At 39.1% G+C, this 17,465-nt stretch overlaps 1 protein-coding gene across 5 annotated transcripts in view; it reads right to left on the bottom strand.

Annotated features, from left to right (window-relative positions):
* Positions 1–14,358, bottom strand: part of TC2N (tandem C2 domains, nuclear) — a 48,557-nt gene extending 34,199 nt beyond the window's left edge. For 2 of the 5 annotated variants that reach the window (XM_024736292.1, XM_024736296.1), the window contains exon 1: positions 11,410–11,540. The gene's annotated coding sequence lies outside the window, so the exon portion shown is untranslated. Of the gene's footprint in view, positions 1–11,409; positions 11,541–11,732; positions 11,799–14,054 lie in introns of those variants that run through there. The other 3 variants (XM_024736293.1, XM_024736294.1, XM_024736295.1) reach the window with 3 other exon arrangements.
* Between the last annotated feature and the right edge of the window lie 3,107 nt (positions 14,359–17,465).

Raw genomic sequence — 17,465 nt, 5'->3', positions numbered from 1 at the left:
AAAAAGTTAAATAGAAACATGGAAGATACAAAAAAAGATGCAAACCCAACTTCTAAAGATGAAAACTATAATGTCTGAGATGGAAAATACACTGGATGGGATTAATAGCAGATTAGATATTGCAAAAGAAACAATAAAGTACAGTAATAAGAGACCCAAAATGAAATACAGAGAGAAAAAAAGAATAAAAACAAAATGAAAAGAGCATCTGTGACCCATGGGACAATTTCAAGCAGCCTAATATACATGTAATTGAAATTCATGAAGATGGGGACAGGCAGAAAAAATAATACTAAAATTTTCCAAATATGATACCTACAAAACTCAGGTCTAAGAAACAACAAACACTAAGCTCAAGAAGTATGAAAAAAACCATGCCAAGGCACATCATATTAACATGGCTCAAAACTGGTGATGAAGAGGAAATCTTAAAAGCAGCTGGAAAAAAAAGACATATACATAGGAACATAGTTATCATCAGGAACAATACAAGTAAGGAAACAGTGGAGCAAAAATCTTTAAAGTATTGAAAGGAAAAAACAAAAAACTATCAACATCTAATTTGATACCTAAAGAAAATCTTTCCAAAAAGGAAGTGACAAAAAGTTTTTTGGACATAAAAAATTGAATGAATGCACCACCAGCAGATCCATACTACAAGAAGTGTTCAAGGACATCCTTCAGGTAGAAGAATAATACCAGATGAAATATAAACCCACACACAAAGAATTGAGAGTACCACAGATAAATATGTATGATTTATTATAAAAGATCATTGATGCTTAGACAAAAATAATAACATGGTGATGTGGGGTTTATAACATATGTAAAAGTAAAATGCATGACATCAACAGCACAAAGGCCAGCAGGGAAGAATAGAGTATTCTATTGTAAGGTCCGTGTAGAAGATGTGATGTGGTATATGTAACACCATTTGAAGGCAGACTGTGGGAAGTTAAAAATATGTACTATAAACTCGATAGTAACCACTAAAGTAAGAAAACAGAGGTGCAATTAATAAGCCAACAAAGGAGATCAAATGGAATCATACCCCTAAAATACTCAATTGATATAAAAGCATAAAAAGAAGAAAGGGTAAACAAAGAACAGATGGGATGAACAGAAAAAAAGCAAGATTGATTTAAACCTCACCATATCAATAACCACACTAAGTGTGAATGCTCTACATATGCCAATTAAAGGTTAGAGATTGTTAGATTGGATGAAAAAAAGCATGACCCAAGTATATGCTACTTAAACATACTTTAAATATAAAAACACAAATAAGTTAAAAGTAAAAAGATGAATACTCTTCATGAATATAGACACAAAAATCCTCAACAAAATACTAGCAAACTGAATCCAGCAAATTATAAAAAGAATTATATATCATAAACAAGTGAGATTTATCCCAGGATTGCAACATTGGTTTAACATCTGACAATCAATTCACATAATACATTATATTGTAGAATAAGGGACAAAAACTACATGATCATCTCAATAGATACCAAAAAAAGATTTGAAAATCCAACACTCATTCATGATTTTAAAAAGCTGAGCAAACTAGGAATAGAAGAGAATATTCTCAACATAATCAAGAGCATCTATGAAAAATCTACTGCTAACATCATAGTAATTGCTAAAAGACTGAATGCTTTCCCTTTCAACTCAGGCAAAAGATAAGGATCCACTCTCACCACTTCTGTTCAACACTGTAATAGATATTCTAGCCAGGGCAACTAGGCTAGAAAGATATAAAAGGCATTCATATTGGAAATGAAGGTGTAAAACTCTATTTACAGATCAACATGGTATTGTAAATAAAGAGTCAAAGGAATACACTAAAAACCTACTAGAAGTAATACACAAGTTGAGTACAGTAGCAGGATGTAAGATCAAGTTATGTTTCTATACACTAACAATGAACAGTCTAAAAATGAATTTAAGAAATCCATTCCATTCATAATAACAGGCAAAAAAAAAAAAAAAAAAACCCTAACATACCTAGGAATACTTTAACAAAAGAAATGCAAGACTTGTACACTGAAAACTACAAAACATTACTAAAAGATATTAAAGAAGACATCAATAGGGACTTCCCCAGTGGTCCAGAATCCACCTTCCAATGCAGGAGATGCAGGTTCGATCCCCAGTCAAATGCAGGTGATGTGGGTTCGATCCCACATGTCAAAGGGCCCACACACCACAACTACTGAACTCACACACCTCAACTAGAGAGCCCACGTGCTGCAAACTACAGAGCCCACGTACTCTGAACCCACGCGCCACAACTAGAGAGAGAAAACCCACACACAACAACTAGAGAGAAGCTCGCGCACTGCAACAAGGAGCCCACACACTGCAATGAAAGAGCTCCTGCATGCCTCAATGAAGATCCCACGTGCTGCAACTAAGATCCAACAGAGCCAAAAAAAATAAAGAAAATTTTAAAAAATAAAATAGTCTTCAAAAAAAAAAAAGGAAACATCAATAAATGAAAAGATGTTCCATAATCATGGATTGTAAGACATAATATTGTTAAGATGTCAATACTCCCCAAACTGGTCTACAGATTCAACACAATCCATATAAAAATCCCTTCCAGGTCCTTTACAGAAACTAAAAAGGTAATCCTAAAACTCATGGAAATGCAAAAGACACAGAATAGCCAAAACATCTTGAAAAAGAAGAACAAAGTTGCAAGTCATACTTCCTGACCTGAAAATTTACTACAGAGCTACAGTAATCAAGACTGGTATCAGCATAAGGACAGACATATAGGTCAATGCAATAAAACTGAGAACCCAGAAATAAATTCTTACATGTATAGTCAGTTGATTTTTACAAAGGTGCCAAAAAACTTTAAAGGGAAAAGAATAGTCTTTTCAAACAAGGGGTGCTGGGACAACTGATATCCACATGCAAAAAAAAAAGAATTTGAACAACTATCTCACACTGTACACAAAAACTAAGTAAAAATTGATCCAAATCTATATGTAAGAGCTAAAACTACAAAATTGCTAGAAGAAAACATAGGAGTAATTCTTCTTGAACTTGGCAATGATTTCTTAGATAAGACACCAAAAGCACAAGCAATGACAGAAAATTTTGAGGGCTTCCCTGGTGGTGCAGTGGTTGAGAATCCGCCTGCCAATGCAGGGGACACAGGTTTGAGCCCTGGTCCGGGAAGATCCCACATGCTGCGGAGCAACTAACTAAGCCCACGAGCCACAACTACTGAGCCCGCATGCTGCAACTACTGAAGCCCGTGCGCCTAGAGCCCATGCTCCGCAACAAGAGAAGCCACCGCAAGAAGCCCGTGCACCACAACGAAGAGGATCCTCCGCTCGCTACAACTAGAGAAAGCCCGTGCACAGCAATGAAGACCCAAAACAGCCAAAAATAAATAAATGTATTAAAAAAAAAAAGAAAAAGTTGATATATTATACTTAATCAAAAGTAAAAATGTTGTGCTTCAAAAGACACCATCGGGCTTCCCTGGTAGCGCAGTGGTTAAGAATCTGCCTGCCAATGCAAGGGACACGGATTCGAGCCCTGGTCTGAGAAGATCCCACATGCCGTGGAGCAACTAAGCCCGCGTACCGCAACAAACAGTAGGCCCCTCTCGCCGAAACTAGAGAAAGCCCGCGCGCAGCAACCAAGACCCAACACAGCCAAAAAATAAATTAAAAAAAAATTTTTTTATGCCGTGGAGCAACTAAGCCCGCGTACCGCAACAAACAGTAGGCCCCTCTCGCCGAAACTAGAGAAAGCCCGCGCGCAGCAACCAAGCCCCAACGCAGCCAAAAAATAAATTAAAAAAAATTTTTTAAATTAAAAAAAAAAAGTGAAAAGACAACTTAGAGTATGGGAGAAAATATGTGCAAATCATACATCCAATAAGGGGCTTATATCCAGAATATAAACAAACTATTACAACTCAATAATAAAAAGAAAAATAACACAATTTAAAAAGGATTTGAACAGACACTTCTCCAAGTGGCAAAAAAAGTACATAAAGTACATAAAAACATATTCAAAACCATTAATCATTAAGGAAATGCAAATTAAAACTACAATGAGATAATACTACACACTTATTAGAAATGATGAAATTGCAAAGGCTGACCATTCCAAGTGTTTACAAGCATGTAGAATAAGTAGAACTCTCATATTCAACTGGTGGGAATATAAAATAGTTTGGTAGTTTAAGTTAAACATACACCTACCCTATGATCCAGACATTTCATTCCTAGGTATTTACTCAAGAAAAAAGAAATCTTATGTCCATACAAAGACTGGTGCATTAGTGTTCATAGCAACTCTATTTGCAAAAGCCAAAAACCAGAAACTATCAAATGTCCATCAACAGGTGAATAAACAAATTGTGGTATACCTGAATAACCAATCTGTGATTAGTGTCTTTCCACCTGTACTGGTAGATTTTCCAGTATTAAAAAATTCTCATTCATTATCTCTTTAAATATTGCTTTTGCCCATTCTCTATTTCTTTTCTTTCAGGAACTCCACTTACTAGACTTTCTCACTATAACTTCTCATTCTGATCATTCTAATTTTCATGTATCTTAATCTCTTTTATATTTTCCATTTCTGTATCTTTGAGCTGTATTCTGAATGATTTATTCTGATCTATATTCCAGTTAATTCATTCTCTCTTGGGGTTTGCCTAACTGCCTTATCTGTGGTTAAACTTAACAAATGAGTTTTGAGTTTTTATTACTGCATTTTTCATTAATAGAAATTACATTCAGTTCCTCTCTTCAACCAGCTTTGTACCTCTGTCACTTTTCAGACTCCTGCTCCCTGCATATATTTTCAAACGTGCCTTTTCCTTACTTAAATAGAGCCCATCATGGTTATTTTAATAATAACTAGTAATTACAATACATAAGCCTTTGCAAGTTTTCTTCTAAATGTCTATTGTTTCTGCTGATTCTTGTTCAGGTTGTCTTATTTCCACGTGCACTTGGTTATCTTTGAAAAATAATCCATTGACCTCAAACCTTTACTGGTAGGACTTTTTTTAAGCCAAAGATGAAAGCGTACTACTACAGAGAATATTTGCATTTGTTTACTATATCATTTTAAATTCATGCCTTGACATATAACCCAATTTAAAAATGAGCAAAGGATGCAAACAGACATTCCCCCCCCAAAAAAATAGACAATTGGCCAATAAAGACATGAAAAGGTGCTCAACAGCATCAGTTATTAGGGAAATACAAATCAAAACCTCAATGAGATACCACTCCACACACAGTAGGATAGCTATAATCAAAAAGACAGACAAAAATAAATGTTGATGAGGATGGAGAAACTAGAACCCTCATACATTGCTGGTAGGAATGAAAACTGGTGTAGCTGCTTTGGAAAACAGTCTGGCAGTTCCTCAAAACAAACAAAGAATTACCATATGACCCAGCGATTCCATTTGTAGGTAAATGGAGAATGAAAATATATTTTCTATGAAAATGAAAAATACATTTCCATACAAAAACTTGTATGCAAAAAAAAAACAACTTGTATGCAAATGTGAAAAAAAAAAAAAAAAAAAAAAAATGTTCAGAGCAGCATTATTCGTAATAGCCAAAAAGTGGATATAACCATCAACTAAGGAATGGGAAAGCAAAACGTGGTATTAACCATACAATGGAATATTATTCAGCCATCAAAAAGAATGAAGTACTGATTCATGGTAAACATGAATAATCCTTGAAAAGATTATGCCAAGTGAAATAAGACACAAAAGACATATTGTATGATTTCATTCATATGAAATGCCCAAAATAAGCAAATCATACAGACAAAAGTAGATTAGAGTTTGCCAGGGGTTGAGGGAAAAAGGGGAAATGGGGAATGACTGTTAATGGGTATAAGATTTTTTTCTGGGGGTAATAAAAATGTTCTGGAATTAGACAGTGCTGATGGTTGTACAACTTTGTGAACATATGAAAACCCACTGAATTATACACTCTCAAGGGTGAATTTTATGGCATATGAATTCTATCTAAAGAAAAAAAGATTTTTTAAAATTCTCATCTTGAAATTTTTTTAGACCACCAAGGTGATGTGTACTTCCCTCATGATCTGGTAGTTACCACTGCCCAAGGACAGGTTTTTTTCCCTTCTGCTTTACTTGCCCTCAAGACAATTTTCCTTGCAGATCCTTGAAGGAGGTTGAGTTTTCATCCTTTCCACGACATCAAAGACCTTTGGGATCCCAGAATTATGGGCAGAAAGTCTCTTGTTAGCTAACCTTGAATGAGCCCTGGGCTGACTTCTAATTATACCTCCGGTCCTACAAATCTACCAAATTCTTATTCAAATCCAATCAAGTTCCCTCAGTTTAGCAAATACCCTCAAAGCAAGTAAGACTTAAGGGCTCCTATAGTCTCTCAGATTTTCATCTTTCTCTTAGATTTTGACATATTAAATCCTAAGTACCTTAAAAAATTTTTTTAATACAGCTATTCTTTTTTTAAATACAGCTATATTCAGTGTCAAGGTTTTTCCAAATGTCTTAACTATATTCCGAAAGTGCAAATCCAATATTTACTTTTCAAGTTGAAGTTAACTCTAGTGAGTTAGGACAGGATTTGCAAAAACTAAAGACAGCCTGATATAATCCACAATAAAGTCGCTTTAGAAGTACTTGTGACCTCGGATGAATACAGTAGATATTTAAGACTTAGATTAACATACTCCTGTATACTAAGATGAAAAGTTTACTTTAGAAAAAAATTAAGCTTTAATTTGAGTTTTAAAAGAAGCATGGGTGGGTGACCTGTCTCTTAGGTATGGAGGCTCTTTTACAACTAAAGTAAAAGTAAGACTGCAGCAAGGATACACAGAGACCAAAGAAAGAACAGCCCAGAAACATATGAACATATGTATGAAAACTTGACATATGATACTTAGAGATTACTGAGAGGAAAAACAGAATATTCAATAAACTATGCTGAGAAAAACTGACAACCTATATGGAAAAAAAAATGAAAATGGATCCCCACTTCACACCACACAAAAATCAATTTCACATGGACTAAGGACACAAATATGAAAGTCAACATTTTAAAGCTTTTAGAAGAAAATATATAGAAGAGACTATATCTTTATATCTTTAGAAGAGACTATATCTGTATGACCTCAGGGAAGGGAAAGATTTGTTAAACAAGATGTCAAAAGGACGAACCGTAAGGAAAAGGCTGACATATTCAACTACATTAAACTACAGAATGGGTCTATCAAAAACCACTGTAAAGAAAGTGAAAGACAAGCTACTTACTGGGAAAAAGATATTTGTCACATGCATAATTGACAAGGGATTAGCACCCAGAAATAAATAAATAAAATTATATATATATATTCTAGAAATCAATTTCAAAAAAGACAAAAAAATTAAGAACGGGCAAAAAACATAAACAGCCACCCCACTGAATAGGGACTATGAAAGGTTCAACATCATCAGTAATTAAAGAAATGTAAATTAAACCCTACCATTTCTCATCTACCAGATTGTTGAAAAGGAAAAAATTCAGATAATTACAAATGTACAAGTGTCTCAAATGTTGTTGAGAAAGTGAACAAAGTGAACACTTAATACGCTGCTTGTGAGAGTATAAACTGGTACAACCACTTTACAAAGCAATTCAGCATTATCTAGCAAAACTGAAGATCCACAACTCTACTCCTAGGCAAAAAAACACAGGAAATTCTTGCAAATGGACACAGAAACACAGATTGGACAGTAATAACAAAACAGCTTTCAATAGCAAAAAGTAAAATTAAATTTAAAAAAGGAAGACTGAAAACACCCTAAATATCCATTAACAGGAGGATGGATAAACAGCTGTAAATTCATATAACAGAATAGCAAAAAAAGCAAATGAACTATAACACAGATGAATCTCATAAATATAATTTGTGCACCCAAAAAGCCATGGAATAAACAAAACTAAACACTACATTACTTATGAATACCTATGTATGTAGTAAAACTCTACAGAAAATCAAGGAACATGGAAAGAGAAAGACACAATCAGGGAGAAAGATACAATTAGGGCTTCAAAAATATTATGTATTATTTCTAACGCATGATATAGGTACCGGGCATTTATTTTACTTGTATTCTCTAAATCTGTAGATGTGTCAAAAGTACTATTCTGCACATATGAATTTTTCACTTAAAAATTAAGCAAACACAGTAACAACCTAAATGGGAAAAGAATTTGAATAAGAATAGATACATGTATAACTGAATCACTGAAACTATCACAATATTGTTAATCAACTATACTCCAATATAAAATAAAAAGTTAAAAAAAATAAATTTAAAAAAATTAAAAATTAAGCAAATACATGTCATGGTAGAAAATATGAAAAATATATAAAACTATATGAAGAAAATTATCAATAACCCCATCATCCTGAGATAACTATAATATTTAAAAGAAATAAATACACTTAAATGGTATGTCTTCTTCTACTCTGTATTTTGTTTTAGTTTGGTTTTGGTTTTGGCCTCAGCCGTGCAGCATCTTAGTTCCCAGACCAGGGATCGAACCCATGCCCCTTGTAGTGGAAGCATGGAGTCCTAACCACTGGACCGCCAGGGAATTCACATTTTACTCTCTATTTTTACTTACTCTTTTTTTTTTTTTACAGCTTTATTGAGGTACTGACTTACAGTGAATTGCTCATATTTAAAATATACAATTACATGAGTCAGACATATGTATACAGTGGTGAAAGCATCTTCACAATCAAGAAAACTAATATACCAATGAATACATCCACCATCCCTAAAAGTTTCACACACCCCCTTTGAATCCATCCCCCTTTTCTTTCCCTTGCCACTCCCTCCCCCCTCAGGTAACCACTTATCTGTCTTCTGTTACTTTAGTTTGCAGTTTCTAGAATTTTTTCAGGTATAGTCTGGGCATAATTTATTCGTATGTTTCACTTTCGTACATACTGCTACCAATTTACACTTTTACCAGCAGAGTACAGGAGTTCTAGTTGTTCCACATCCTTATCAACACTTGTTTGCTTTTCCATTTTTAGCCATTCTTTTCATATCCTAAGGAACATACACATAAAACTACTGCCTGAACAACAACAGCAAAAATTAAACTCTCAATGAAGACTGGAGTGAAACTCGTAAAGAAATTTTCATCTAAGAGCATTTTCTTTTAAATGCATAATAATAATTGAAGCAAAGGCCCTAACTGATGTATGCCTCATGGATTCTAATTTAGCCGAAATGTGTGATACCTATGTAAGATTTTTAGAAGAGTCATTGAGATACACATTAGAAAAATCACATGACAAAAGTAGGCTGGAAGTATCTAAGTACTGGAGCTCAGGAGAAATACACTCCAACAGTTTGTTAACGTGTGACTTTGACACTGATAAAATCACCTGAACCCCAAGGACCAAAATACCACTAAAATGGTGTTCATAATTTGAATTGGGGAGATTAAACACTTATAGTTCTAGTCAATATGCGCAGCAACTTGCTGTCAGCTTCCATGCTGGGTGATGCGCTTTAACATAAAAGTATTCTATTGGCCTTATATTCGTTCCAATCTGACTATAAACTCCCCTATCACTCTACCACCCTATCACTCCTTCAAATCTTTGTGTCTCAAAATAAGGATTCTACGCTATCTTTATTTCTTCATCCTCTATTTACTCCTCAAAGCCCTTCAAATTTGGCTTCCATCCTTATCATTTTACTTAGATTATGTTTGTTGAGTTCAATGACATACTCCTAACTACCAAAACCAATAGGCACTTTATCAGCCCCAATCTTCCTGATTCCTCTGACTCATCTGACCCTAAAATAGATTTCTATCCTTATGAAAACTCTTCCGTCTCCCGGCTTCTAGGACACCACTGTCTGTTAGTTTGCTTCCTTCCTTCCTGAATGTTTGTTCCGCCTTGGTCTCCTTGGCTGTCTCTACCCGTCCCTTAAGTCCTGGTGTTTTCCATCCTTGGTGTTCCTCTCTTCTTACTCTACTTACTGGAAAGTTTTCTTCCACTCTCACAAGATTAACTATCACAAATCCATGGGTGGTTCCAACATTCAGAAAATCCCGCTATCAACATATCTAACTGCCAACTAGGCAGCTCAGCCAGAGGCCCTACAAGAATGACAAACTCATTTTTTCTCAACCTGAATTAGCACCTCAATTTGTTAGTTTTTATTTGTGAATACACAATTATAACTCAAGTGGAGCCAATAAAATACAAGAGGAACTTAAAATTTTTCCTTCTTCAAGGGTTAAAAAAAAAAGCCAATTTTTATGAAGGCTTTTTCCTCCAGTTATGAAGACACTCAAAGTCATTAGCAAAAAACTATAAAATACAAAATATATGATAAAAATCCAAATCTCCTCGAATCCCAGCTCTCAAAGGCAAGCAATATAAATCTCTCCTTCCAGAAACAGCAATTTTTAGCCATGATAAAGTTCCATATCGAAATATTAAATTGGTAAGTAGGCGGTGGTGCTGCTATTAACTCAATATTTCCAGGCTATTTATAACAGTATCAATCAGGGGAAACACCTCTAATAACTGCCTACCTGGAGTGAGAATCAGTATATTTTAAATACGAAAGCAATCCTTTTACATGCTGTATTTTAAGCACTCTAAAGGAATCAATGTTTTTGGCTTGGCATCTATCTTGCCTATACCTACACGTCCACCTGTGTGCGACATACCCATGATTCATGCACAGTACTTCCTTGATTTAAAGAAAACCATAGTAAAGGAAGAAGAAGGAAAAAGAAATTGGAGGAGATACATACAAACCAAATCTAAAAACCTAGCTGGGTAGATGAATTCATGTTTTGCAAAAACCAAAACAAAGTGATGTTTACCACCCCTTCGCCGCTTCAAAAAGTTTCAGAAACTTCACAGATAAAAACCATCCGCTAACCGGTTCTCATCAGACTCTTCAGGCAAAGGAAATGCGTTCGCTTTCCTCTTAACCCAGAGGCCAGAGCCCACCTGGGTCCGGCGGTCGCAAGCGCGCGCTCAGGGCGGGGAGCACGACGCGCGGCCGGCCCCGCCGTGGCTGGGGTCTCCCCTCCGTCCGGCCCGGGGGTCCCAACGAGCGGACCGGTGAACCCAGCGGACCTGCAGCCCACCGTGCTCCCACAGAGCGAGTCCTTGCCCTCCCGGCCTCGGATATCGCGGCTGTCGAGGGGCCCCAAACCTCCCTCAGGCCTCCGGATAGCAGGCGTCGCTGAGGAGACTCGGCCCCGCGAGGCCGGGGGCGACGAGGCTACTGCCGTCCACGAGTCCCAACGGGAGGGCAGGCAAGCGGCCGCTCGAGGCCCGCGCCACGCTGCTCGCCCGGGGAAGCACCCGCGACCCTACCTGAGCCCCCCAACCCCGGCTCTCTCCCGCGTCGTGTCCCCGGGGTCTCCACGCGCCGCTCTCGAGGAGCCGCCGCCTCACACAACGTTGAGGCGGCCAGTTACCTGCTCGAGGCAGTCGGCGTTCTGGCGTTGCCGCCCGCGGGAACCGCGATTCGGTCACCTCGCGCGGCCGCGCCCCGAGGCCCCGCCCCCTCTCCAGGTTTCCCTCCCCGCCCCCCCAGGTCCGCTCGCCAGATCTGCCCCGCCCTCCCCAGGTCCGCCCCACCCGTCGGGAGGCGCAAACCGAGGGGCGGGACGGGGAAGGGCCGCCAGTCAGTGTACCTGAGCGCCAGGCGCCTGCGCCCTCGGCTCCTCGCCTCTCCCAGCCGCAATTCTCGGGTGCGCCCTCTGGAAAGGAATAAAATGAAGCCAGGCAGAGTTTGGAGTGTGTTGAGCGATCATACGGGATTATACGGGAGATAAAAGATAGGGGTATAGTGGGAAAGCAAGTGACCTGATGAACCTCCTTGAATAGGGAAGGAAGGAGCAGTTTCTCTTGCCAGAAGATATTTCTGCACGCAGAGAAACTTCTTGGAAGCAGAGAAACTTTTCTTAGTTGTGTTACTGGTCTTTAGGGTTTACATCCTAATTATAAAGTCTATGAGAATCAGCTCGCAACTCTTCACTTTTGTGACTTTACATTTCCTACTGCTTTGCTAGCAGCAGGTACGTTGGAAGGAATCCCAAAGGTATCCACTACCTGCCCCACCCCCATTCTATGCTGGAATCCCCTCTGGCACCCTTGGCAAGGAGTTGACTGGCCCTTTTTTGCCTTCCTTGCTGGAAATCTCAACACTGTACTTGGAAAACTGTTGAGTGAATTCTTAGGCTATCTGTTGATGAATGGCTAAGCTTTGGAGAGGCTGCTGGATTGTAAATTGAAGGTTATAACTTTCTTCCTGGAGAGTAGTCTTTCCCAAAATGGGTTCTGTTAATCTCCAGGCCCTAGATGCTGGAGTGGGGGTTGGGATGGTTGTGGGGTGGAGAGGAGGCCTAGATCCCGAGAACAAATTAATCTGGGGAAAGAGGCACAATATAGTTACTCCTTGAGTTGACAAGGCATTCAAGGCCTAAGAACTATGTTTTACTTTGTATCATCCTGAATTTCTCAAATTTACTGGACCTGAGGAGTGACAGAATATGCCACCCCAAAATATGCCACTTTGGCATAAAGATTATTTTCAGCTAAAGGCACTTGAGAATCAGATGGAAGAAGGACCTCTGATCTTCCTTTTTCTTCCCAAATGCAGGAGATGGAACTCCCAAGTGAACGATGTCCTCCCGCTACCCTGAGGAAAGAAACAGTCTTATCACCAGAGATGAGAGTCAAGGATGAGGGAAATCTATACAAACAAACTTTGTTAAACTAACCCTTATCTTCATAGCCACTTCTCCACTATTAACTGCCCTAGCCCAAGCCCCTTTGTTTTGTCCCATTTTCACTACTTACTACTTTGTCCAACTTAGTATGTGTTCGGCTCTGCTTCTTTGGTCTTCATTGACTTGTGGGTGCTCCCATGTACATGTAAAAAATCTTTATGCGTTGCTGCTGTTAATCTGTCTATGTCAATTTAATTCTCAGTTCCAGTCAGAACCCCTAAGAGGGTAAAGTTTTTGCCTCTCCTCGAGACCACACAACTCTCTTCTTGAGAAATGCCAGTTACCATCCTGGGGCCTTAATGTTTCAACTAACACACTTTGATAAACACTGCTTTAAGTCCTAGTATATTCACCTTCAATAATTTTTCACTCTATTACAAATGTTTGCAAAGTTCTGTACTGTTTACACAAAGCTTTCACATGAGTCATCTCATTTAAGCCTCACAACTGTGATGTAGTTGTTATTATCCTCATTTTACAGTTGAAAATATTGAGGCTCAAACAAACAGTGGTTACCCAAGTATAGAATCAACATTGACTCTGGACTTAAGACTCCAAGGCTTTAAAAATATATATTATATAAAGTATGTAGATAATGTACTTATTTAAGGGTCAAATGACTCTGTAATATATATATATATATATATGTTACCGAGTCCAAGCTCACTCTGTTCGCCACACGACAGGCCAATAAATCGGAGATGAGCTGTTGAGACAAGGAATACGACTTTATTCGGAAAGCCCGCAGACCGAAAAGATGGCAGTCTAAAGTCTCAAAATAACCATCTTACTGGGGTTTGGATGCCAGTTTCTTTTAAAGCACAGAGAGGGGAAGGAGATGAGGAAGTAAAGTAAAAGGGCCATACGTTTTGCAAATATCCCCTGGAATGGCCAGCCTGGGGGAGGGGATGTGTTAATTTCTTCTTTCCTGTAGCCATCCACAGGTGGACAGGGTCCGGATGTTGCCCCTAGGCAGGCCATTATGTATAGACAGTATCCTTTTAGTGAACAAAAGCAGCGGAAAGCAAAGGTTAAAGTAAAAGAAACAGATCCAACACGTAGTCCGATTTGGCTCTTCCCTGTTACACACACACACACACACACACACAAATATATACTTTCTCTCTCTCTCTCTCTCTCATTTGACCCTTAAGTACAGCACATCCTTGGTTAGAAACCTCTAGATTCCTGTATTATTTCTCCAGGGCAAGGACCTTTACCTACCTTTCACTCCCTGCAGCACCTGACATCATGGTGTAGGGCACAAAAGTGTCACTCGGATGTGCTGGATGAACAGAGTGAATGAACGCTCAATAGTCCTTATTGAACTGGACTGGGTGCTTGGTTCCCTGACTGAACAGCCTTAACAACCTCCTCACTGATGCAGAAGTCCCCAAACAAGAGCTTCCCAAATTGTTCCTAATTTTCTTCCATCTAAAAAGGCTTCTTGGACTTCCCTGGTGGAGCAGCGGTTAAGAATCCGCCTGCCAATGCAGGGGACACGGGTTCAAGCCCTGGTCCAGGAAGATCCCGCATGCCACGGAGCAAATAAGCCCGTGAGCTACAACTACTGAAGCGCGCGCACGTTGAGCCCGTGCTCCGCAACAAAGAGAAGCCACCGCGATGAGAAGCCCGCGGCACCGGCACCGCGATGAAGAGTAGTCCCCGCTGGCGGCAACCAGAGAAAGCACGCGCGCAGCAACGAAGACCCAACGCAGCCAAAAATAAATAAATAAATTTATATTAAAAAAAGAATCCAGACAAAAAGGAGCCCATAAATAAATAAATAAATATTTAAAAATAAAAAGGCTTCTTAGAAGAATCTACTCTGCTGACAGATATAGTTCTTTGAAAACAATGAAACCACTTCCTTTGTTTTCTTCGAAACGTCCCTCCTTCCTGTTCCACTTTCAGAGGCAAGGCTACATTGATACGAATGGAGGATGTTGTACACCTTTCTTTGTGCCCTTGTGTTCCCTCTTCCCATAGAATGATGGTTGTTGCAACGTTCTGAGTGGGTTTTTGTTTGTTTATTGTTTGTTTTTTAATGTTAAACATTAGTGTTTTTAATGTTTAATGTCATTATGAGGCAGATCTAAGGAGAAAAAGAAATTTGGGTTGATGTGGGTAACACTGCTGCTTAGATTTTGCTGTGTGTATTATTTCATTTGATGGAGACAAATCACTTAATCCCTGTCCTAAATCCCTTTTCATTCTTCCTTCATGTAGTACAGTTTGTAAATGCTTTGTGACTTATCCAGCCCTACCTCTCCAGCCTCCCGTGCAACTACCCACCACCATACATTTTTGACCTTCTGAATTAATTGCAATTCCCAAAGGTGCCAAATTTGCACTACTGTTCTCTTTACCTCCATTTTATGTGTATCAACTGGCAAGTCCATGTTCATTCAGCTGCAGTATCACCTCTTCTGGAAGATGAAACTCCACAACACCCAGCCGAAAGTGAATGAGGTGCCCTTCCTCAGCATTCCTGCCATAATCCACCCATATCTCCATCATGGCACTTACTTAGTAACTGTGATTATTGGCTTTTTTTCCCTCTTTCTATTAAACTCATTTCATGTGAGTTACCAATAAACAGGAATTAGGACTTCCACCTGTTCTCTGAACACATACGATAGCCCCTGACATGTAGCAGCACTCAAATATTTGTTGAATGAACGAAAAACAAATCTTTAAAAGAATACGAATTCGGGCTTCCCTGGTGGCGCAGTGGTTGAGAGTCCGCCTGCCGATGCAGGGGACACGGGTTCGTGCCCCGGTCCGGGAAGATCTTACATGCCGCGGAGCGGCTGGGCCCGTGAGCCATAGCCGCTGAGCCTGTGCGTCCGGAGCCTGTGCTCCGCAACGGGAGAAGCCACAACAGTGAGAGGCCTGCGCAGCGCCAAAAAAAAAAAAAGAATACGAATTCCTAGAGTGCTTGTGAAATAATTTTACAAATATATATGGTCATATGAACACAGTGGGTGTGGCATACGGATTTCGGCTTCCCTCCAAATGATTGCCTTCTCATTTTCTGCCTTAGAAAAACAGAACAGCAGAAGCCTATACATAGTCATTCATTCATTCATTTATTCACTTGTTCAACAAAATTTTTGAGTGCCTGTAGTATATCAAGCACTTGCTCAGAGAGAAAGAGACATTTCAACAGAGTCATGGATGCCCACCAAATCTTAATTCCTTCTTCTGGCCTCGAAGCTAAACTACACTGTCCCTCCCCCGTGTATCTAGGTAAAGCTGTGTGACCGGTTCTCATGAGTGGAATGTGAGCATGAGTAGAGTTTCACTCCTGGCCCTATGCAATGAAAAACTTGGAGTCTCTCTCCCTCTTCCCATCCCTTGACCACCTTGGACCATTGCTAAACCACTGTGAACCATTGCTAAAGCTAAGAATGCAACCAGATGGAAGACGTCCTGGTTTCTGATTGACTCCACCCACCACCCACTAATCTTGATTGGATTGTGTTGTGAGTGAAAACCAAACTTTTTTGTGTAAACTACTAATACTGGGGCATTTTTCCCCCAACAGCTAGCTTTACTTACCTTGATTAACATTGCCGTAAATGATGACATAGAGATTACACAAAACGCTAGAAAACATCTTCTTCTGCTCTAGGCATTGCATGGGAAACATGAAACACGAAAATTGATCAGAGAAAGTATTAAGGTCATAGAGACTTTAAGTTTGTTCCAAATGGATAACGAAAAATCCTTACGGATACACAGCTCTTTTCTCTCTCTCTGATGGCCACCTGATCCAAATGCTGACATCTTGACAGGAAAACAAGCATGGCATCACCATCACATCATCATCATCTTTATCAGCCCTTGTCAGTCACTTTCATGCGTTCTGAAGGGTTTCCCTGTGAGCCTCAGGAAGTTCAGTGTTACTCAGAGTATGTACTAAGGAGTGATGGAAGATAGGAATACAAAGATAGGCTCTGAAGGCTCTTGAATATCTTACCAAGGAGACTGTATATTAATCTACAGGACACATAGTTGAATAAACCAGGGGCTATCTGTGGCGGGATGAGTTTTTTTCCTTTTTTCTCCTTTACTTCCCAGTTTCTCCCATAATTCTGTGAGATCTTATTCCTATATCAATAATATCTAGTGGTGTGCTCCCCTGATTGAAGCCCTCTGGTTCACCATGCATGTGCTTGGCTGCCCAACAGGAGGATTATGCGAATTGGACCTTTCTTTCCTTCCATTACTAAGGCAAAGTGCTGCGGTTATATGTAGGAACTACGGAAATCTGAGCAAAAAATTACACCATGGTAGAGGGCTCCCCAAAAAGGTGGTTACTTGCCCACTGGTTACACAGTGTGAATTTATCATAGCATGGAAACTGACTTTCAGCTTTTCAAGCTCAGAAACTTGTTTCTCTTCCCCTGCAGCTTACTAAGTTAAACTCTGTTAAAGAAGACTCAGCCAGGCTCACTAGAGGGTGAACTAGACAATAGGGCCTATTAATATTAATAGGGCCTGTCTATTAAAATAACATAAGAAATAGAATTATTCTAGGTCCCAGACATTTGTATCTAAAGGTGAAAATACTACACCCTGCAGAAACAGCCATACAGGAGGCTAGATGATAATCAGAAGGTTGTCTGG

The sequence above is a fragment of the Neophocaena asiaeorientalis genome, unplaced genomic scaffold (genome assembly GCF_003031525.2).
Source record: "Neophocaena asiaeorientalis asiaeorientalis breed wild unplaced genomic scaffold, Neophocaena_asiaeorientalis_V1.1 scaffold152, whole genome shotgun sequence".
Lineage (NCBI taxonomy): Eukaryota > Metazoa > Chordata > Mammalia > Artiodactyla > Phocoenidae > Neophocaena > Neophocaena asiaeorientalis.
This window is presented reverse-complemented; position numbering and strand designations above follow the sequence as displayed.